The sequence below is a fragment of the Mus caroli genome, unplaced genomic scaffold (genome assembly GCF_978045245.1).
Source record: "Mus caroli unplaced genomic scaffold, Mus_caroli_1 scaffold_9, whole genome shotgun sequence".
In the NCBI taxonomy this organism is placed as follows: domain Eukaryota; kingdom Metazoa; phylum Chordata; class Mammalia; order Rodentia; family Muridae; genus Mus; species Mus caroli.
Genome location: NW_028227264.1, coordinates 124,919,239 through 124,942,917, shown reverse-complemented (window position 1 = coordinate 124,942,917; position 23,679 = coordinate 124,919,239). Strand labels below are relative to the sequence as shown.

The following is a 23,679-nucleotide window of genomic DNA, read 5'->3' as shown; positions in this document are numbered from 1 at the left end:
GAAGGTCAGAAGACAATGGGGCAGGAGAAGGTCAGACAACAAATGCTCAGTCTCTGATACTTTCACTTGGTAAAATCATTTCGTGGCCCTCAGCAGTTTTTATTTTTATTTTTCTTCTTCTCTTTTCCTTAAACTACACTGAACGGAGTTTGATTTCTCGGTGCCCAAGATCCCTGTCTGAGAAACAGGTTTGATTATGTATGTTATTCTGAGTTTTGCCAATAATCAAAAAAAGGAGACTCTGAGCATTAGAGATTCAGTTTTCAAATTGTCGATGCAAAACAAAGCAGGTCAACTTGGAAAATTATCTCCTCCTTCACGTAATGGCTCTTTCCTCGGAGAAGTTTGAGCAATTGTTGACTTTACAATGAGGTATATTTACGGAAAGCGAAGACAGCACAGTATTGTCGGTCTGCATCCGAGTTAGCATTAAGTAGGCAGACATGACCTTGCCCAGGGGATGAAGATGAATTTCCTGCCTGTGAATCTCAGAAGTGATGGCGTTTGTTCTTCCAGTCCCATTGGTTTGAAAAGCTGATGACTAAGGCCTTTCTGTTCCCAGTGTACTTTTACCCGGATGACACTAGGGCAGGATAAGGCTGTATGTCTCTGCATGGAGGGAAAAAAAAAAATCCAGAAAACTGGTTAGAGAAAAATAACAAGATCCTCACAGAAGAGGGGGAACCATCAAGCATTTGGAAATAAGAATTTAATGAGCAGGAACACCCCACAGGAGGGAAGCACACAGGATTGTTAATGAGAAACGGAAAAACACTCAAGCGATCACCCCTCTGCACTGGAGAGAACACATGCAGGGTTTTTTGTTGTTGTTGTTGTTGTTGTTTAATTCCCAGTATTTCCTTTCAACAGCTTACCATTTAAGGCAATTATTCTCTCTGTTAACAGCTCACCATCCACACCAGTGACTCAGGGCAGAGCCTTTCATTTATTTGTTTGATCTGCAAACTTGTCCTGTCATTAAGCCCAAGTACAGTTTGGCATGAGACAAAAATGTATAATATTCTCTGCTAGGCGATAGAAAGCTCTCTGGAGTTGTGCTGCTTAGTGACAGCTGGATGGAGTTTGAACACACTCACGACGCTGGGAATCCAACCCAAGGACATCGTAGGAGCCGGGCTATTGCTTTACCGCAGAGGCACACTCCCAGCAGAACGTCCCACTCGTGAGGTTTGAACCCAGGGTCCCAGTGGTCTTTCTCTGAAGTTCAGAGATCCACTCTTCTAAGAGGATTCAAGGCCTGTGTTTATGACCATAAGCTTCACACTGTCCTATCCTTCTGCTCCGAGGGCTCAGTTTATGGGAACTCCTAATCGAGTCTACTGAAGATTATTGACATTGTGGCTGTCATTTGCAGCCCACAGTGAGTACTGGAATCCTGTCACCATCCCTCTGGTCTCCTTCCTTTGGTAACCGAGTCCTCGCTCCCTTGCCCAGGTGCTGAGATCCAAGTATCTTAGGGTAGATCATGTCAGTGATCGTCTCTGTGCTGCCTGGACTTAATAAGGTTGTTACCCATCATGTCCTCTTCATCTACTGGGCCAAGTGTAGAGTATTGGCCCTTATTTGTAAACAGCCATGTTTGTATTTCCTCTAGCATTTAGTCTTGTAGGCCCAGTTTCCACAAACAAGCCATGCGGGTGCATGTTTCCGATTGGTGCCAGTTAGTGTTTAACTGGGATGAAGGCAGAGGAGATGTACAGTATACCTGCCCGTAGGTATAACCTGTGTACATTTCTATCACACTTTCCAGACGCTTCCCATCTGTTCTCAGATCATTCAGGTAGAAATAAGCAGGAAATGAATGCTCTAGCCCTATCGAGCCCTGCTCTCAGAGTGAGAAGATTGCGAGAGTGCTCTGTGCCTCTCGTGTATGTCGCTCTGCGTGCAAAGGGAGGGAAAGGTTGATTGTTAAGCAAGCTAGAAAACTGCCTTTTAATGAAGCATAAGCTAATGTTAGAACATTAATGTTTAATTACATGTTCAAACACCACTATCAGCCTACTCAAAGGTTGCTGGGATGCTGTGCAAGCCATGATCATCTTTCTTCTGGTTTGAAAAAACTTAAGTTGTTGTCTGCTTCTTCTTTGACTCAGGTTATTTAAAATAGAACGCAGACGTTTGTCTAATGCTTCAGTCTCATGATATATTGATAAAGTAAACCAGTCTATAAAGACTTTACTTGTCTTTTTCAATCATCAGGCATGTAATAAATCTTTTGTGCACTTTTTAGGTGGTTTTTATTGTTTTGGTTTGGCATATGAGTTCACATATCTTACATATTATAAATTTGTGTTAAAAGACATGTTAGATTAAAATTAATTCTATGTAGTGTACTTCTACAAATGATTCTGAATTTTAATACATGAACTTACTGGGTTTTTTTGTTTGTTTTGTTTTGTTTTGTTTTGTTTTGTTTTGTTTTGTTTTGTTTTGGTTTGGTTTGGTTTGGTTTGGTTTGGTTTGGTTTGGTTTGGTTTTTTGAGACAGGGTTTCTCTGTGTAGCCCTGGCTGTCCTGGAACTCACTCTGTAGACCAGGCTGGCCTCGAACTCAGAAATCCGCCTGCCTCTGCCTCTCAAGTGCTGGGATTAAAGGTGTGTGCCACCATTGCTGGGCTATGAACTTAACTGTTATTGCTATTGTGCTGTTACTGTGGTTTTTTTTTTTTTCTCTCTTCCAATTTATAACATGTGAAAGTGGTGTCCTACCTGCCTTTCAGTGCTGTGTAACAAACATTTACATAAGGAATCATTTCCAGCAATCTTTCTGCTGTTCATCTCTTCTCTTGATGGGCAGAGATGGTCTAGTACCACAGTGACCTGTGGATGTTAGGTCTGAAACAAGAGCTCATATGCAGTGTGTGTGTGTGTGTGTGTGTGTGTGTGTGTGTGTGTGTGTGTGCGGTTTCCTTTGTCTCAGTCTGTTCTTCAGTCCATTTGTCCAAGAGAACACCAGTGTCTCTAAGTGTCCTGACCACCACAGCTTTATGATGAGGCTGGCTTCATCTTTGGTAATGCACATGACCTCTGCCCCCACCTTTGCTCTTCTTTAGAAATCACTTCGCCTCTCCCAGCTGTTATTTGGGTCTCAGAGGTTTTTGACTCCAGCTATAAAACAGAAAATAGTAATGAGATTTTTCTCCGTGTCACCATTCCTGTAAGATCTGTGTTTCCTGAAGTCAGGATCCAAGAAATTCTTCTTTCAGGTTGGTCACTTTATCTCTGCAGTTAATGATGTGTGTAGTGCTCTTTTTAATGTAAACCTATTTGTTGAAACTAACTAAATGTTTATAAAATATGAAAGCAGTAAGAAAGAATAAAGGGCACAGAGAATAAATGTAGCAGGCAAGAAAACCTGGGTGGTTGAACGGACCACTCACGCTCCCTTCCTTGGATATTTCAGGCACCAAGTTTGTTGGTTTTGGCTGTTCAAAAACTGAATAAGTGGGGAAAGACACACCATACGAAGCAGACAGATAGTACAGGGTGATATGCCTTGTTGTGACTATAACTGTGTAGCCCTGTTCCACACAGACACACATACACACACACACACACACACACACACACACACACACACACACACACACACGGAGGGAGGGAGGGAGGGAGAGAGAGAGGGTGGGGAGAACACTAGCAAATCCAGATAAACCGGTCTACCTGTAATGTAAACTTGGCAGTAGTGTAATGGAAAAAAAAACCATGACCTGAGGATCTATAATGGAGACTCCTTCTGAAACGGCTGTGGAGCCCAGTGAGGTTCAGAAGATCCACAGTTCACAATGCTTGATCATGCTCCAGGCCCTGGCAGAAAGAATCATAAACTCTTAATGAGCAACTCAACTTAGCTCACCTTTTAACAATTCCCACGTGATAACGATCCAAACAGTGCTCATTTTTTAAGACCTTCTGAAGCAAGAACCAGGGGAGGTTTCAGATGAAATCAAACCTGTAAGGACGCGAATCATCAGGTTGCCACGCAGTTGGAATGTGAGGTTATCTCACATATCCAGTGTCTCCCAGAGCACACTGAGTCAGTCTCATCGTAGACTATGTCAAGTTCTGGACATACATGATGAAATGGGCTTAGCTGCACTCATAGACGGTAATAACATACTATTTAAGAACTTTATATAGTGTGATCGGACAGCTAGAACGGCTGATTAAATCTCAACTTCAGATTTTACTAGCTCTGCATCCTTAGAGACTTCCCCCATTACTTTCCAACCCGTTTTTTTTATCTGTAAATGGAGATAATGACTATCTGAGAGAAACCCTTCCTGTAGAGCACTCATTCAGTAGTATCAGCTATTTGTCCCTAGGAACGTGGTAGGCTCCCCTAGTTGTGGGCTGGAGTTAGAATCATGTGACCTAAGGACACCTAAATAGGTCTCATCAGTGTCGCCTAGAAACAAATAGAATGATGGCTAGCAGTAAACAGCATCCCTAAGGCAGGTATGATGCAGAACCAAATGATATACTAGCCTGGGTAACACTGTACTGTGGGAGTTTGTTCATGTTTGAGAAAAATTAAATGATGGAACTGTTAGCCAAAGAGGTAAATCATTTAAAATTTACATGGACAGCCAAAATGTATGTAACATTTCACATATGGACGTTTTTCCTCTTTCGATTGTATCAAATATTTATTTATTTATATTTATTTATAATTAATTATCTACAAAGTAGTTTGTATGTGAGTACAGCACAGGTGGGATATATATATATATATATATCACATATTTATACACACACATATATATACACACACATATGTATACACACACACACACACACACACACACACACACACACACATATATATATATATATATATATATATATATATATATATATACTACACACATATATCTGTTAGAAACCCAGAGTATATATGTATATTAACATATATATTACTAGCATATACATATATCACACTAATGTGATACTAACATACACACGTTAGCAAGGATAATCACAGTGTCGTTCTGCAAAGAAAACAATTATGACCATTTAAAGAAACAAGCTTTTGTGGTACGAAAATGACTATTACAAAGGATGCTTGTTTGCCCCTTAAGCGTCTGAGCGCTTTGTGTCTGTCTTGATTTTTGAGGGAAGAAGATGTGACTGAGAAGCGAAGGCCTGGACTGAGACTACATCCCCACCAATGACTCCAGTCAGCTATGCTCACTCGCTCCCAGGACTTAGGCGACTTTAAAATGAGTAACAAAGCAGTTGGTGCTCTCAGCTGGCTTCCCCCTTTCCGTGAACACGGTACATTCCCACATCCTTCTCATTAACCTCACGCGGACACACGGTGGTCATCAGCCTTACAGATGATTGCTGCTGAGGTTCGAGGCCTTTGATGACTAGCCCACAGCTGAGCAGCAGATGCAGGGTTGGCTGGGACATGGACACAGGAGTCCTGCTCCTGGCTTAGGGTTCTCACTGTAGAAGAGAATCCACTTCCCATCAGGAATAGGCAGCCACTGCCTGTCAGTGGGAACACACCCCTTTCAAACTTTCATCCTAATTTATAGCATGTAAGAGCCAACACCCACCAAGAGACTATTCTTTGACCTTTATCAGTATTTGTAAATATTACTTAAGGTCATTTTTCTAGCATCCTTGCTAGAACATGGACGGAGTTGTTAGAAGTACCTTTAAATGTAGAGCGTATAAATTAATTCACGTTATTACTTCAGTTTCACAGTTGAGCGGTCTTGTAAACAAAACTCCTCCCTCATTAGAACTGAGACCAATCTTGCAGCTCCCCACAGGTCTCCTCTCTTTTACACCCTGCTATGCCTCACACACTGACCTGCAACCCAGGGGAGTCCGTGCACAGTCGGTGAATTAAGCCAGAAATCATTTCTCATAGCATTGTGTCATCACCTCAGGGATGAAAAGGAAAAAGTCTGTTCATTTCTTTTGCACTTAATTAGGAAAAAAATTAAATGAAGTCTTCCAGAAGTGTCTAAAGTTTAACAAACCAATATTTGGATTTCTCAGCTGGTACAAATCTCATCTCTACCTCTTTGCTGAATGGAGTTATGAAATTCATTCTCCCTCTCCTCCTCTCTCTCTCCTCTCTCTCTCCTCTCTCTCTCCTCCCTCTCCCTCTCCCTCTCCCTCTCCTCTCCCTCTCCTCCTCTCCCTCTCCTCCTCTCCCTCTCCTCCTCTCCCTCTCCTCCTCTCCCTCTCCTCCCCTCCCTCTCCTCCCCTCCCTCTCCTCCCCTCCCTCTCCTCCCCTCCCTCTCCTCCCCTCCCTCTCCTCCCCTCCCTCTCCTCCCCTCCCTCTCCTCCCCTCCCTCTCCTCCCCTCCCTCTCCTCCCCTCCCTCTCCTCCCCTCCCTCTCCTCCCCTCCCTCTCCTCCCCTCCCTCTCCTCCCCTCCCTCTCCTCCCCTCCCTCTCCTCCCCTCCCTCTCCTCCCCTCCCTCTCCTCCCCTCCCTCTCCTCCCCTCCCTCTCCTCCCCTCCCTCTCCTCCCCTCCCTCTCCTCCCCTCCCTCTCCTCCCCTCCCTCTCCTCCCCTCCCTCTCCTCCCCTCCCTCTCCTCCCCTCCCTCTCCTCCCCTCCCTCTCCTCCCCTCCCTCTCCTCCCCTCCCTCTCCTCCCCTCCCTCTCCTCCCCTCCCTCTCCTCCCCTCCCTCTCCTCCCCTCCCTCTCCTCCCCTCCCTCTCCTCCCCTCCCTCTCCTCCCCTCCCTCTCCTCCCCTCCCTCTCCTCCCCTCCCTCTCCTCCCCTCCCTCTCCTCCCCTCCCTCTCCTCCCCTCCCTCTCCTCCCCTCCCCCTCCCCTCCCCCCTCTCCCTCCCCCCTCTCCCTCCCCCCTCTCCCTCTCCCCTCCCCTCCCCTCCCTCTCCCCTCCCTCTCCCCTCCCTCTCCCCTCCCTCTCCCCTCCCTCTCCTCCTCCCCTCCCTCTCCTCCTCCCCTCCCTCTCCTCCCCTCCCTCTCCTCCCCTCCCTCTCCTCCCCTCCCTCTCCTCCCCTCCCTCTCCTCCCCTCCCTCTCCTCCCCTCCCTCTCCTCCCCTCCCTCTCCTCCCCTCCCTCTCCTCCCCTCCCTCTCCTCCCCTCCCTCTCCTCCCCTCCCTCTCCTCCCCTCCCTCTCCTCCCCTCCCTCTCCTCCCCTCCCTCTCCTCCCCTCCCTCTCCTCCCCTCCCTCTCCTCCCCTCCCTCTCCTCCCCTCCCTCTCCTCCCCTCCCTCTCCTCCCCTCCCTCTCCTCCCCTCCCTCTCCTCCCCTCCCTCTCCTCCCCTCCCTCTCCTCCCCTCCCTCTCCTCCCCTCCCCTCTCCCCTCCCCTCTCCCCTCCCCTCCCCTCCCCTCCCCCCTCCCCTCCCCCCTCCCCTCCCCCCTCCCCTCCCCCCTCCCCTCCCCTCTCCCCTCCCCTCCCCTCCCCTCCCCTCCCCTCCCCTCCCCTCCCTCCCCTCCTCCTCTCCTCTCCTCTCCTCTCCTCTCCTCTCCTCTCCTCTCCTCTCCTCTCCTCTCCTCTCCTCTCCTCTCCTCTCCTCTCCTCTCTTCTCCCTTCTTTCCCTTTCTTTCTTGATTGTGTGTGTGGTGTTTGTGGTCACTTTTGCTAAGGAGAAACTTGAGCCTGAATAATTCACTTTTAACATTCAAGTGATGACATGCTCTATGTCCACAGTTGTGTGCCAAGGCAGGAATATTAAATGTAACACCTCTCTATGGGTAAATTATAGTCTTCTCAGTTGACATTCCCTGTCCTGTACATAAAGCCTCGCCTCTTTCCTTCACAGAAATCTCTTGCCCCCTCCAACCCCTGTGTTATTCAGACTTGACTTCACCCTTTTACACATTTCCTTCCTAGTAAGACATCTTTCTTCACTATTAGGTTACTCTCGCTAAGCTGATGGGTTGCTGGGCTTTGGTTCTTTTTTTTTTTATCAGTTTATTTTTATTTATTTATTTATTTTTAATTTTTAATATTTTTATTACATATTTTCCTCAATTACATTTCAATGCTATCCCAAAAGTCCCCCATAGCGCCCCCCACTTCCCTATACACCCATTCCCATTCTTTTGGCCCTGGCATTCCCCTATATTGGGGCATATAAAGTTTGCAAGTCCAATGGGCCTCTCTTTCCATTGATGGCCGACTAGGCCATGTTTCGATACATATGCAGCTAGAGACAAGAGCTCCGGGGTACTGGTTAGTACATCATGTTGTTCCAACAATAGGGTTGCAGATCCCTTTAGTTCCTTGGGTACTTTCTCTAGCTTCTCCATTGGGAGCCCTGTGATACATCCAATAGCTGACTGTGAACATCAACTCCTGCGTTTGCTAGGCCCCGGCATAGTCTCACAAGAGACAGCTATATTTGGGTCCTTTCAGCAAAATCTTGCTAGTGTATGCAATGGTGTCAGCGTTTAGAAGCTGATTATGGGATGGATCCCTGGATACGGCAGTCTCTAAATGGTCCATCCTTTCATCACAGCTACGAACTTTGTCTCTGTAACTCCTTCCCTGGGTGTTTTGTTCCCAATTATAAGAAGGTGCACAGTGTCCACACTTTGGTCCTCATTCTTCTTGAGTTTCATGCGTTTAGCAAATTGTATCTTATATCTTGGGTATCCTAAGTTTTGGGCTAATATCCACTTATCAGTAAATACATATTGTGTGAGTTCTTTTGTGATTGTGTTACTTCACTCAAGATGATGCCCTCCAGGTCCATCCATTTGGCTAGGAATTTCATAAATTCATTCTTTTTAATAGCTGAGTAGTACTCCATTGTGTAAATGTACTATAATTTCTGTATCCATTCCTCTGTTGAGGGACATCTGGGTTCTTTCCAGCTTCTGGCTATTATAAATAGGGCTGCTATGAACATAGAGGAGCATGTGTCCTTCTTACCGGTTGGGACATCTTCTGGATATATGCCCAGGAGAGGTATTGCTGGATCCTCCAGTAGTACTATGTCCAATTTTCTGAGGAACCGCCAGACTGATTTCCAGAGTGGTTGTACAAGCTTGCAATCCCACCAACAATGGAGGAGTGTTCCTCTTTCTCCACATCCTTGCCAGCATCTGCTGTCACCTGAATTTTTGATCTTAGCCATTCTGACTGGTGTGAGGTGGAATCTCAGGGTTGTTTTGATTTGCATTTCCCTGATGATTAAGGATGTTGAACATTTTTCAGGTGTTTCTCTGCCATTAGGTATTCCTCAGGTGAGAATTCTTTGTTCAGTTCTGAGCCCCATTTTTTAATGGGGTTATTTGACTTTCTGGAGTCCACCTTCTTGAGTTCTTTATATATATTGGATATTAGTCCCTTATCTGATTTAGGATAGGTGAAGATCCTTTCCCAATCTGTTGGTGGTTTTTTTGTCTTATTGATGGTGTCTTTAGCCTTGCAGAAGCTTTGTAGTTTCATGAAGTCCCACTTGTCAATTCTCGATCTTACAGCACAAGCCATTAATGTTCTATTCAGGAATTTTTCCCCTGTGCCCATATCTTCAAGGCTTTTCCCCACTTTCTCCTCTATAAGTTTCAGTGTCTCTGGTTTTATGTGAAGTTCCTTGATCCACTTAGACTTGACCTTAGTACAAGGAGATAGGAATGGATCGATTCGCATTCTTCTACATGTTACCAACCAGTTGTGCCAGCACCATTTGTTGAAAATGCTGTCTTTCTTCCACTGGATGTTTTTAGCTCCCTTGTTGAAGATCAAGTGACCGTAGGTGTGTGGGTTCATTTCTGGGTCTTCAATTCTATTCCATTGGTATATTTGTCTGTCACTATACCAGTACCATGCAGTTTTTATCACAATTGCTCTGCAGTAGAGCTTTAGGTCCGGCATGGTGATTCCACCAGCGGTTCTTTTATCCTTGAACAGAGTTCTTGCTATCCTAGGTTTTTTGTTATTCCAGATGAATTTGCAGATTGCACTTTCTAATTCGTTGAAGAATTGATTTGGAATTTTGATGGGGATTGCATTGAATCTGTAGATTGCTTTTGGCAAGATAGCCATTTTTACAATGTTGATCCTGCCAATCCATGAGCATGGGAGATCTTTCCATCTTCTGAGATCTTCTATAATTTCTTTCTTCAGAGACTTGAAGTTTTTATTATACAGATCTTTCACTTCCTTAGTTAGAGTCACGCCAAGATATTTTATATTATTTGTGACTATTGAGAAGGGTGTTGTTTTCCTAATTTCTTTCTCAGCCTGTTTATTCTTTGTGTAGAGAAAGGCCATTGATTTGTTTGAGTTAATTTTATATCCAGCTACTTCACCGAAGCTGTTTATCAGGCTTAGGAGTTCTCTGGTGGAATTTTTAGGGTCACTTATATATACTATCATATCATCTGCAAAAAGTGATATTTTGACTTCATCTTTTCAAATTTGTAACCCTTTGATCTCCTTTTGTTGTCGAATTGCTCTGGCTAGGACTTCAAGTATAATGTTGAATAGGTATGGAGAAAGTGGACAGCCTTGTCTAGTCCCTGATTTTAGAGGGATTGCTTCCAGCTTCTCACCGTTTACTTTGATGTTGGCTACTGGTTTGCTGTAGATTGCTTTTATCATGTTTAGGTATGGGCCTTGAATTCCTGATCTTTCCAAGACTTTTATCATGAATGGGTGTTGGATCTTGTCAAATGCTTTTTCCGCATCTAACGAGATGACCATGTGGTTTTTGTCTTTGAGTTTGTTTATATACTGGATTACGTTGATGGATTTCCGTATATTGAACCATCCCTGCATCCCTGGGATGAAACCTACTTGGTCAGGATGGATGATTGTTTTGATGTGTTCTTGGATTCGGTTAGCAAGAACTTTATTGAGTATTTTTGCATCAATATTCATAAGGGATATTGGTCTGAAGTTTTCTATCTTTGTTGGGTCTTTTTGTGGTTTAGGTATCAGAGTAATTGTGGCTTCATAGAATGAGTTGGGTAGAGTACCTTCTGTTTCTATTTTGTGGAATAGTTTGTGAAGAACTGGGATTAGATCTTCTTTGAAGGTCTGATAGAACTCTGCACTAAACCCATCTGGTCCTGGGCTTTTTTTAGTTGGGAGACTATTAATGACTGCTTCTATTTCTTTGGGGGATATAGGGCTGTTTAGATCATTAACCTGATCCTGATTCAACTTTGGTACCTGGTATCTGTCTAGGAACTTCTCCATTTCATCCAGGTTCTCCAGTTTTGTTGAGTATAGCCTTTGGTAGAAGGATCTGATGGTGTTTTGGATGTCTTCAGGATCTGTTGTTATGTCTCCTTTTTCATTTCTGATTTTGTTAATTAGGATGCTTTCCCTGTGCCCTCTAGTGAGTCTGGCTAAGGGTTTATCTATCTTGTTGATTTTCTCAAAGAACCAGCTCCTTGATTGGTTGATTCTTTGAATAGTTTTTCTTGTTTCCACTTGGTTGATTGCACCCCTGAGTTTGATTATTTCCTGCTGTCTACTCCTCTTGGGTGAATTTGCTTCCTTTTGTTCTAGTGCTTTTAGGTGTGTTGTCAAGCTGCTAATGTGTGCTCTCTCTAGTTTCCTTTTGGAGGCACTCAGAGCTATGAGTTTTCCTCTTAGAAATGCTTTCATTGCGTCCCATAAGTTTGGGTATGTTGTGGCTTCATTTTCATTGAACTCTAAAAAGTCCTTAATTTCTTTCTTTATTCCTTCCTTGACCAAGGTATCATTGAGAAGAGTGTTGTTCAGTTTCCACGTGAAGGTTGGCTTTCTATTATTTATTTTGTTATTGAAGATCAGCCTTAGTCCATGGTGATCTGATAGGATGCATGGGACAATTTCAATATTTTTGTATCTGTTGAGGCCTGTTTTGTGACCAATTATGTGGTCAATTTTGGAGAAGGTACCATGAGGTGCTGAGAAGAAGGTATATCCTTTTGTTTTAGGATAGAATGTTCTGTAGATATCTGCCAGATCCATTTGATTCATAATTTCTCTTAGTTTCTCTGTGTCCCTGTTTAGTTTCTGTTTCCATGATCTGTCCATTGGTGAAAGTGGTGTGTTGATGTCTCCCACTATTATTGTATGAGGTGCAATGTGTGCTTTGAGCTTTACTAAAGTTTCTTTAATGAATGTGGCTGCCTTTGTATTTGGAGCATAGATATTCAGAATTGATAGTTCCTCTTGGAGGATTTTACCTTTGATGAGTATGAAGTGTCCCTCCCTGTCTTTTTTAATGACTTTGGGTTGGAAGTCAACCTTATCAGATATTAGAATGGCTACTCCAGCTTGTTTCTTCATACCATTTGCTTGGAAAATTGTTTTCCAGCCTTTCATTCTGAGGTAGTGTCTATCTTTTTCTCTGAGATGAGTTTCCTGTAAGCAGCAAAATGTTGGGTCTTGTTTGTGTAGCCAGTTTGTTAGTCTATGTCTTTTTATCGAGGAGTTGATTCCATTGATATTAAGAGATATTAAGGAAAAGTAATTGTTGTTTCCTGTTATTTTTGTTGTTAAAGTTGGCATTCTGTTCTTGTGGCTGTCTTCTTTTAGGTTTGTTGAGGGATTACCTTCTTGTTGTTTCTAGGGCGTGCTTCCTGTCCTTGTATTGGTTTTTTTCTGTTATTATCCTTTGAAGGGCTGGATTCGTGGAGAGATAATGTGTGAATTTGGTTTTGTCGTGGAATACTTTGGTTTCTCCATCTATGTTAATTGAGAGTTTCGCTGGGTATAGTAACCTGGGCTGGAATTTGTGTTCTTTTAGTGTCTGTATAACATCTGTCCAGGATCTTCTGGCTTTCATAGTCTCTGGTGAAAAATCTGGTGTAATTCTGATAGGCTTGCCTTTATATGTTACTTGGCCTTTTTCTCTTACTGCTTTTAGTATTCTATCTTTATTTAGAGCATTTGTTGTTCTGATTATTATGTGTCGGGAGGTATTTCTTTTCTGGTCCAGTCTATTTGGAGTTCTGTAGGCTTCTTGTATGTTCATGGGCATCTCTTTCTTTAGATTTGGGAAGTTTTCTTCTATAATTTTGTTGAAGATGTTTGCTGGTCCTTTGAGTTGAAAATCTTCATTCTCATCCACTCCTATTATCCGTAGGTTTGGTCTTCTCATTGTGTCCTGTATTTCTTGGATGTTTTGAGTTAGGATCTTTTTGCATTTTACATTTTCCTTGATTGTTGTGCCGATGTTCTCTATGGAATCTTCTGCACCTGAGATTCTCTCTTCCATCTCTTGTATTCTGTTGCTGATGCTCGTATCTATGGTTCCAGATTTCTTTCCTAGGGTTTCTATCTCCAGTGCTGCCTCATTTTGGGTTTTCTTTATTGTGTCTACTTCCCTTTTTAGTTCTAGTATGGTTTTGTTCATTTCCATCATCTGTTTGGATGTGTTTTCCCGTTTTTCATTAAGGACTTCTACCTGTTTGATTATGTTATCCTGTTTTTCTTTAAGGATTTGTAACTCTTTAGCAGTGTTCTCCTGCAATTCTTTAAGGGATTTTTGTGCTTCCTCTTTACTGTCTTCTACCTGTTTACCAGTGTTCCTTTGTATTTCTTTAAGTGTGTTATTAAAGTCCTTCTTGAAGTCATCTACCATCATCAGGAGATATGCTTTTAGATCCGTGTCTAGCTTTTCCGGTGTGTTGGGGTGCCCTGGACTGGGCAAAGTGGGAGTGCTGGGTTCTGATGATGGTGAGTGGTCTTGGTTTCTGTTAGTAAGATTATTACGTTTACCTTTCACCATCTGGTAATCTCTGGGGTTAGTTGTTGCCGTTGTCACTGTTTAAAGATTGGAGCAGAAGCTGTGTTCCACTCACCAGCAGTCTCAAAATCATGTGGCGGGGGTCGTGGGTAGCTGGCAGTACCCCGGTGCTGGTCCAGCCGGATGAGGCCTGTGGCCCTACTCAGGCTGGTTTCTGCTTCTCTAACTAATGCAGTCTCAGGTCCCGCGCGCAATTGGATTGGAGCAGAAGCTGTGTTCCACTCACCAGAAGTCTTAAGATCCTGTGGCGGGTGTTGTGGGTAGCTGGTGAGTGTCAGCCGACCCTGCGCCCTAGCTACCCCTGTGCTTTTCTGACCGGAAGAGGCTTGTCGGGCTTTGGTTCTTACTGTACTGAATTATTAGTAAATTTATTCATTTTCTTTGATTCATGATTGTAGCTCCAGCTAAGATACGAGGCCTTCTAATGCTACTTTGGACTTATGGAGGAAAACAGACTCTCTATTTTACATTTGTTTGAAGGAAAGGGTCCAGTGAGATCCTGACAGGGGTATGTCTCAAGGGACAGATTCTCAAAAGTGAAATAGATGGGAGATACTTGATAGGAGAAGAAAGCTTATACTGAGATCAACAAAGCCCAGGTATGCAACACTGTGCTTTGTTCCTACTTGGTGGATGAGTAAATATCTGGAATTCATTACAAATATCTAGATGATGTCTTTGGGGGGTCATGCTTAACACCATCTCCATCCTGTATTCAGTGCAAGCCTAGGGTTATGTTAGGCTGGAGGCCAGTTAGATCATAGCATGCAAGGAAGCCCTTTACTTAAATACCACACGCACACATTGATCCTCTTCCTTCTGCACCCTAAAGTTTAGCCTAGATACCTAGTCCATCGCTATGTCTCTCCACCAGAATCCCTTAGCATCTTCCCAGTTGTGAAGGGCATGTGTGTTTCTGAGATTTCTAAACAGCTTCTGTGGATGAGCCTGTTCCTGCCTAAGATCCAGGAATATTCAATCTGGGAGAACAGGGCTTTTATCTTTTATCTGGAAGTTACCAGGAAGGACCCTCAGCAGCGAGTCCATATTTCCTATGACGAGTCAGCACTCACTACAGGACTCTGAGTAGCTAAGTGAAAAAGTCTTGGACAGAGAACTGCTGTGAGCCCAGGGGAGATAGACTGAGACTGGCATTTGGGAGAGACCAGGCTTATTTCTGTTACCTTACCGGGAGAGCTGGTTGCTGCTAATGACAGTACACCTGACTCACAGGCGTTCACCGCATCAAAGTAGGCTAGTAAGTGTGGCATGCCACCTTGGGGTGGATACGGCAGAATTTATAAATACATTTTCCCAGTTCTGATAAAAGCCATGCAGTCTGAAATGTATTTGCAACTTTATTATACAAAATCAGTCTGTCTACATCAACGTTGTAAGGCTCTGGTCTCACTTGTGTTCCTTGGATGTGAAGGAAGCTGAGCACTCACTGGGTGGTTGTTTTTACGTTGCAGCTGTAAAGCTCACGGGTTTTCACACATTGGTTAGCACAGGATCCCAGAGCTACATCATATTGTATGTTGCCCACAGTGGAATAAAGAGTGATGATGTTGCTCTTCCACAGGCTACTTCCACCCCTGAAACTCCACGTGCCTTGTGTTCAGTGATGTGCCAGCAGCCTGTGTCGCTGTATTTTTGTGTCACTTACTATAAGATTGGCACAATCTGATTACAACAAATTAAACTGCTCAGTTTGATGAAGCACTCACTCCTGCCAGGTGGCAAACTTTTATTTGTACTTCACATTCAGGATCCTTCCATGGCAGATAATGACATCAACACTAGTTTATAAACACAGAAACCACACTTAGCCTGGTCCCTTAATTTGCCAAGAGTCACACACTTAGGGTCACGTGATTCCATACTTGCCACCCCCAGGTTTGTGCTGTTCTATAATGCCTCAGAGCTGCATGTGGATGGCCTTAAAGGGTAGACACAGCACCTTCAACTGGTGACACTGCACAGACAAGAACAATTTGTGATTTGACTATAGCTGTGCAGTGAATGCCCTGGGATCCCAACACGCGTATTCCTCATCTTCATAAAGACAAAAGAATTCAAAGATATCTATAGGAGGGGATTAGGGAGACTTTACACAATGTACATGTATTAGGGAGAGGGGTCATGGGGGTGGGTCTACCAGTGTAGGGAACTGACTGTCTTCCAAGACAGTACAACAAGTGGGAATTTGTCAGCGGAAGGAAACAGAAAAATATGACAGGATTCTTTTTTTTAATCTTTTTTTTTTTGTTGATGTTTTCTTATGTTATCCCTTTTCCTGGTTGCCCTCTGGAAACCCCCTATTCTTCCCTCCTTCTTCATGCTTCTATGAGAATCTCCCCCACCCCCAGTCCTGCCTCACCGCCCTAGCCTTCCCCTACACTGGGGCATTGATCCTTCACAAGACCAAGGGCCTCTCCTCCCATTGATGCCAGGTAGGTAATCCTTTGCTACATATGTGGCTGGAGCCATGGATCCCTCCATGTGTACTCCTTAGGTGGTGGTTTAGACTCTGGGAGCTCTGGTTGGTTGATATTGTTGTTCTTCCTGTGGGGTTGCAAACCCCTTCAGCTCCTTCAAGAATGGCCAGGGTGATAAGACAGCTTGATGTATTTAGGAGTTGTGGCAGAAATGATCTCTCTTCTTTATTTTTTGTATCCTCCTTCCTGTATTGCTGCCTTCCTTTTCCTCCTCCTTCAGAAATGTGCCTAGGTAGAGACTGGACTGAGGGAAGGCACCCACAGGGTCCAGTGAAGGTGTATTTCTCACCTCCTGTGATTTCTGTATCCTGTGCATCTGACCAAACCAGCCCCTTCAGAACTCCTTCCACTAGCATTAGAGAAAACTGCAGAGTGCCACCATAGTTCTTCCCCAGAGGCCTAAGGCTAGAATATCCTCTGCCCATTATTGATTACTATTGTGGAGTCGTTAGCTCTTGCCATTAGGACTATGCTCACGCTAAAGGTGTTACAGCCGGATGTATGCACTCCAGATTCTCATTACAGGCTGCTGACCTCTCCCTATAAATCTGAGCTCGAACTTACCAGCTTTCTCCTTGTTGTCCCTAATTGGAAAGTTCTCTGCTCTATACAGGTACAAAATGTACGATCAAAGCTTGAATTTCTGCCCCTTATTAACATTGCCTTTGTGACTTATTCCCTCAATTCCCTTTCCATTGGAAATCTAGCTGAAACACATTGCTCAGCTTTGAATACAAGTGAGCTTAGGTAGAGCCCATTACATACCAAAGTGTCCACTAATCAGGAGCAGTGAAATGCCGGCAGCTAGAGAATGTTAAAATGGCCTTTAATAATTAATTACTCACATGCCATTTTTTTTTACTGAATAACCCAGAAAAAAATTATGAAATTTTCAGCAGTTGGAAACTTCTTTTAGTGTTTGAAAAAAAATCCAAGTACCAAGCATATAACATTAAATTGTGTGAAGGGTCTGTAGGAGGTATGTAATGATCTCATGGTACGTGTCCTTCAGATGGACTCCATGGGACAAAGATGAATGTGCGTCTATAGGAGGAAGAGTGGACGTTTCTGACTTGCCTCATCTATCAGGGGAAAGTATTTCCTGGATTTAATCTTTTGGATTTCTCACTAAAGTCCTACGTTCATGCTAGGATAGTTTCCAGGACGCTATTGTGATATCCCTTTTAAGAAGAAGGACTAACTGTGCCCTGTACTCAGGAGCTCTTTAACAGCAAGATGTCCCTGTCCTGGGTCTTCACATATGACTTAATCAGAATTAATATAATTCAGTGACGCTCATCTTAAGGGTACATTTACACATGCTGGTATATGCACACATTTAAATACTTGTATCACTTGATTCATTTAAATAGCATTTTAATAGAGTTGTTTGGGATATTCTAAATGAGTTTTATTCTCCTAAGAGTCTTTATCTCCTTATACTAAGAGATATTGAAGCAATTTCAAAGAAGAGAATCTTGACCTGCATGATCTAATCGGATGGGGTAATCACAACTTTGAGATGAAGATATGTGCATAATTACTGTATAAAATTAAAATGACCGCTCAGATACGTCTCTGTGGCACGTATGTGCTCAACTTCCTGCAGATACTACATTCGAGTTTTTAGGTAACCTGTGAAGTGTTATATTTGAGGAAGAAGATACTGTCTTTTAGTGGTTACTTTGGGTTTTTATAATCACACAACCAGCTCATCAATGGTTGGCCCAGAAATGCAGGTCAGACTCTTAAAAAATTCCATATGTAACTGTCTCTAACCTGGCAAGCCTAGGTAAAATCTTCATGTCTATGTGCTGAATATTTTAAGGGGTCTGTAAAAGACCAATAGAACACACATTACTTGTGTTGATCAATAATTAACACATTAAAAAGTATTACTGGGTGTACTAGACAGCACCTATTACTTACTTAAATATCAAACTATGAGGCTACCATGGTATCTTCAATGGTTTTTATGGGTTTCTGTTCCTTTCTGTTATCATCTGGGATGTTCTATACCTAGGTTGCTGGACCCGATATGAGTTACACTAATTAATTTAGTTTTAGTATCAAATACTAATGTACTCAACTGTCCTTCTAGCCAGTTTCTCTCATTGTGACGTATCCACTCATGAGGATGCATGTGGCAAATTTTGTAACCCTTCCCCCCCCCCCTTTTTTTTCTTACTTGGCTTTAACTGGAATGATTCTTTTAAAAATGTTGACCTATTTCGTAAAGATTCTCAGTCATTTCAACATCTGGTTAAGGGGTTGAGGGCTCATTTCCCACAATTCTCTTGGCTTTATTACTCTCTGAATTATCCAGGGTTCTCTAGAAAGGTGCACCCCACAGAGTGACTTTATATTAAAGGGAGTGTGTTAGATTGGCTCGTAGAATACTGTATGGGTGGTCCAGTATGATCTGCTGTCACTCTGCAGAGGCTGTACACTAAGGTTGGGTGCTTTAGCAGTCCAAGTCTGGTGCTGAAGGACGGCAGGACTCTTGGAGCAGCCCTGGTTCTTCAATATGCAGGGGAAGATTGAAGTTGGTTCTGGCATCAGTGAAGGGAGGCACAGGCGTAGGGCAAATGAACTTGAAACTAGCAGGAAGGTACTCTCCAGCAAGATACAAGACAGCAAGCAGGCAAAGAAACAGACACTTCCCCTCCTTCTGCATCTCTAGGCCACCACTGGGGAGTGTCAGTTCCATTCTGGGTGGATGATCTCACAGCCCCTCAAGGGCACCCAGAGGCTCATCTCTTAGTTGATTCTGGATCTGGTCAAGTTGACAACCAAGATCATTCATCATGATGTCTTTGTTCTTTCCTGGAGACATTAATTTTTAGTGTGACCCATCAAGTTTCCGTTTGCCACAAAACAGTGTACAGTGTGTTGTCTTAGTCCTGACATAATCTTCCCCTGTCTAAAGTTCTTATTTTAAAATGATATGCAGAGCACAATCATTATCTTTGGGACAGAGAACATATAATCAAAGGGACTAAAGCAAAACAAAACAGCTGTTTCCAACCCCCTGACACCAAGTGTGGAGACTTCCTACTTCAATGGGCTCTGCAGTTCTCAGCCTACATTACACAGACATTACACAATTTGACTCAGTTTTGGCTCACAGTTTACTATCTCGGTCCATGAGAGGACCACACCTTCACACACCACAACTGTGATTCTCCAGATTTTCTACTAATTTTGTCAAACTTCTTTGAAAATCAAGCATTCTCAGGACTCCCTCTCACATTCGGGAGTTCCCTAGATAAGCTCCCCAGACTTGAACAGCCATTTTACTGTTGCAAAAGGACAAAGATCAAAATGGCCACCTGAAGAGGTGCATCCTGAGAGGCGGGTGTGAGGTCAGAGAGACTAATCCTCTGCCTGCCATTCACAAACTTCCTAGGAGTTGCTGTGATGGTTGCTGTTTGCTTCTTACTTTGTTCCTGATTTAAACAGTTGAAGGAAACTCAGGGGTGTTACTGGGGGAAGGTAGAGGCATCCCTTTAGTAAGCTGATTAGAAAGGATCTCTGATTTCTTTCTCTCTTTTCCACGTTTGAGTTGGGGGAGGAACACACTTCATGATTACAACTTATGTGTTTTCACTTAAACATTTGCAAACGTCCCTATCTTGTTGTTCACAAGGTAAACTTACCTTGTACTTTTTGCACACTGAGAGAAAAAGTTCAAATTTTACTTTTCTGAACAGTGTGATAATTTTTGCTTGCTACAAGAAACTAAATGACTGGTGTTCTGAAAAAAAGTGAGTGTTTTTTTTTCTTTCAAAAATACTCTTAGATTCTGTCTTCCCAAATATCAAGAGGACCCATGCCACTGCTGACGGCTAAATCCATTTATCATGCCGATGGTTTGAGATTGTTTAGGATTACTTTTGATGACCGCCCCTCCCCCTTTACCATTTGATTGACAGATATAATGAAAGTGGCTGGCAGCCCCTATCAAAACCAAGAGATGCCACGTATTAACAAGCAAAAATAGCTACCTTTCGTCTAAGCAACCACAAAGAGTCCGAAGTTCTTTCTAAGTTTCTTTTCCAAGATATTACACAAAAATATAACATAAATATATTTTGGTCTTAAGCCAACATTTCCTCAACAAGCTAGTAGCTCATACATACTATTTGAAACCACCTCATTTTCAGCTTTAATTTCCCTAGACATTTGAGGCACGGTAGCTATTAGCACATGTACGCACTGGAGTGAATTTGGTGGGGAAGCACATGGAATGTAACTGTGGAGGCAGCCATCTTCCATTTCTGCCCCAGAAGCCTCTCACACTGCTGAAGGAAGCATCTCTCCTTATTATTCCTATGTTCCTTTCTAATAAATTTTAAATTCAGGAATCCTTTCAATTTGTCTATTGTGTTGGCAGAGCAGGTGTGTGTTTAGCAGCTGCCAAGCTTTCTAGGTAATTATTATTCATAATTAGCACTCTTTTACCTAGGCATTCAAATACTTCCCTGAGAAGCATTTTCTCCAACAGAGATAGTGTGCCCAACAATACACGGCTCCCGCCTTGTGGGACATAGTAAACCTGCATCCATAGGTGAATAGTTTCAGTTATTCTAAACCTATAATCATACAGTAATTTTGAGGTGCATTTTTACATTTCACCAGCATAAAAACAAATTAGTCTGTTGTGCTTTTTTGATTAGAAAATACTGCCTTTGCAATGCTCCTACTTTTATATTTGAGACAATCATTTTGTGTAGGTTTTTTTTTTTTCCTTTTTTGATTTGGGGAGACTATCTCAGTACTAGTGGAGATTCACATGCTCTTCTGCAGCTCAGACCTTAATGAAACATGGTTGTTTATGCCTTCGAGTGTCCAGTGTGGGCAAGACTTGCTATAGACAGTGTTTGTGGACCTTATCTGGACATCATTAATATGGAAGTTTTCCTTTGGTGGGAGAATGTGTAATGGCAGCCTGACTCCCCTACTGTGAGATCTGACTGCTTCCGTGGACCCAGGAATAATGATGCACAGCCCCAAACTGCAGATATTACCTAATGTTGTTTATATAATATAACCTAATGTTGTTTATATAATATAATAATATTGCTTAAAATGATATATATACATATATATTTGCTTAAAAGAAAATATGTATCTATATGTCTATATAAAATATATTTATAATGTAAACATATTGTGTAATTAATTAAATATAATTTTACTATATAAAATACTTTATATAATATGTATATTATATATTATAGTTATATTAGAGTCACATATTTATTATATATTATACATTATACTTGTTTATACATATACATATACATATACATATACATATACATATACATATACATATACATATACATATACATATACATATACATATACATATACATATACATATACATTATACATATACATTTACATCATATACACTGAAGCCAGTCAAGACAGCCCAGCTAGGAGACGGGATCCAAAGGCAGGAAACACAGTCCTAGACAGCCCCTACTCCAGTTGTTAGGGTATCCACATTAAGACCAAACTGCACATCTGCTGCAGATGCACAGGAGTCTAGGCCCAGCCCCTGCAAGCTCTTTGGCTGGTGGTTCAGTCTCTGTGAGCCTACATGGGCCCAGGTTAGTTGACTCTGCAGCTCTTCTTATGGTGTTCTTGACCCTTCCGTCTAGCTCAATCTTATCCCCCACTTTCCCCCAAGATTCTTTGAGCTCTGCCTGATGTTAGACTGTGGGTCTCTGCATCTGTTTCCAATCAATGCTGGATGAAGTCTCTCAGGAGACAGTTATAGTAGGTTCCTTTGTGCAAGCATAGCAGAATATCATTAACAGTGTCAAATGCTGGCTCTCCCCCATGGGATGTGTCTCAAGTCAGGCCAGTCATTGATAGGCCATTCTTTCCATCTCTGCTCCTTCTTTATCCCTGCACATCTAGTAAAACCAGGGCAAACTTTGGATTGAAGGTTTTCTGGGTGGGTTCATGTCCCCCCTCATCCTCTGGAAGTCCTCCCTGGCTACAGGAGGTGTCCACTTCAGTCTCCATATCTCCAGCTGCTAGGAGTCTTATCTAGGGTTAACCCCATAGACTGCTGGGCACCTTCCCTGTCTCACTAGCCTGTCTTGGCTAGTCCCAGAGATGCCCCCCCACCTATTACTTTCTCTCTCCCACCCCCTCTTTCTTCACACCTGGTCCCGAGCCCCTTTTCCCTCCCTGCCCCCTTTCCCACCCAGTTCCCCCCTCCATCCACCTCATTTTCTGTTTATATTTATATCACATACTTTGGTGTTTGTTATTAATCCTTATGCCAAGTATGAACTCTTGGTCTTTTGGCTTCATTGGCTCCTCCTCTTTCATTTTATTAAAAAAGATATTACAATTTTATTATTTTATTTTTCATATCTATTTTCTTCTTTTTTGTCTCAATAGTGATTTTTAACAAATTAAAATATAACATGGGACAAAAACCATCTTGTCAAAGTTGTACAAGGAAAGCCATCAGAAGGCGAGGAGAGCTAACGGAAGGAATGAGGATGAGACCTACTTGTTCAGACATCTAGGTGTTCCATAAGGACTGCACTGGAAGCTGTCCTACAAATGCGGAGGACCTGGTGGAAACCCATGCAGGACCTGTGCTTGCTGCTTAGGTCTCCCTGAGTTCAAGTGAGCTTTGCTCAGTTGATTTAGAGGGAAGCTTTCCCCGCTGCTGTCCTCCCTCCCCTCTGCCTCTCAATCTTTCTTCTTCCTCTTCTTCAGGGTTCCCTGAACCCTGAGAGGAAGAATTTGGTGGAGACAGCTCCTTTAGAGCCGTGAGTTCCTAGGTGTCTCTCTCTTTGTATAATGTTTGCCTGTGGGTCTCTGATTTTGTTCCTATGTGCTGCAGGAAGAAGCCTCTTTGATGATGGCTGAATAAGACACTGGTCTATAAGTGTAGCAGAATATAATTAGGGGTCATTTTATGGTTTCCTTTACCTTTTAGATCAGTAGTATTTGGTTTTATCCAGGTCTCTGAGCTATGTAGTCTCTGGTTCTTGGTCACCCAGAGTGTCAGGTGTGAGCTCCATCCCCTGGGGTACAGCTTAAGGCACGTGAGGACCTTGGGTGGTTGCTACCATAGACTCGGTGCCACTGTTGCACTGCATAGCTTGTAGTAAGGACAGAGAGTTGACCAAAGGGCTTGTCTCTGGGTCAATGTTTACATTTCTCTTTTGGTAGCACACAGAGTGTGTTCCCATGTCAAAGGCCCTAGAACGTGTGGGCGGAGGCTCAATGTGGGCACCAGCTCTAGCTCTCGTGCTTAATGAATTGTATGGGCATTGTCTTCAGCAATGGGGCCCTAATGTGCTTTTGCTGAGAGCAATCCGTTGTCTTGGCAACAGCCTGATGGTTGGGGGGTTTCCATGGGACCCCTTTGTCCAACAAATCAATTGGATGTGGCTGTTCTGGTACTGGAAAGTTCATTTGGTGACAAGAAATGGCT

General features: G+C 43.0%; 1 protein-coding gene across 8 annotated transcripts in view; it reads left to right on the top strand.

Annotated features, from left to right (window-relative positions):
* The window catches only part of Slc16a7 (solute carrier family 16 member 7), a 164,965-nt gene that overhangs the window by 25,007 nt on the left and 116,279 nt on the right, over window positions 1-23,679 (top strand). The window contains exon 1 of one of the 8 annotated variants that reach the window (XM_085843226.1): window positions 5,276-5,293. The exons of the other annotated variants lie outside the window; for them this stretch is intronic. The gene's annotated coding sequence lies outside the window, so the exon portion shown is untranslated. Of the gene's footprint in view, window positions 1-5,275; window positions 5,294-23,679 lie in introns of those variants that run through there. 8 annotated transcript variants of the gene reach the window in all.